Raw genomic sequence first — 498 nt, 5'->3', positions numbered from 1 at the left:
TATATATATATATATATATATACACATACATACAAAGAAACACAGAGACTAAGTGAGCTGCACATGTTCCCCAGTATGTACATAAAGACATGCATGCATACCACCAGGAGATTCCATTCCACCATCCAATGAGAGTCCAATAAGCATGGCACTCCTCAGTTGCTCAATATGCTTTTGTTCCACTGGAAAATGGTACATTAGCAATGGTACAGTAACATTGTGCTACTATGATAATTACCTTGAACATAAAGAAGGGCTGGAACACCCTGAAGCAATCTTCATCTTTGTACTTGCTAATGTACCACTTTCCAGTGGCATAAAAGTATATTGAGCAACTAAGGAGTGTCATACTTATTGGAATTATAAACGTACACCGACCAGCCATAGCATTATGACTATTATATTTGAGTAGGTCCCCCTTTTGCCACAAAAACACCCCTGATTTGTTTAGGGATGGACTCCACTAGACCTCTGAACTTATGCTGTGGTATCTGGCAC

The sequence above is a fragment of the Nanorana parkeri genome, unplaced genomic scaffold, assembly GCF_000935625.1.
Source record: "Nanorana parkeri isolate BGI_ZX_2015 unplaced genomic scaffold, ASM93562v1 scaffold1751, whole genome shotgun sequence".
In the NCBI taxonomy this organism is placed as follows: Eukaryota; Metazoa; Chordata; class Amphibia; order Anura; family Dicroglossidae; genus Nanorana; species Nanorana parkeri.
The sequence above is the reverse complement of the archived record's forward strand: the minus strand, read 5'-3'. Positions refer to the sequence as shown.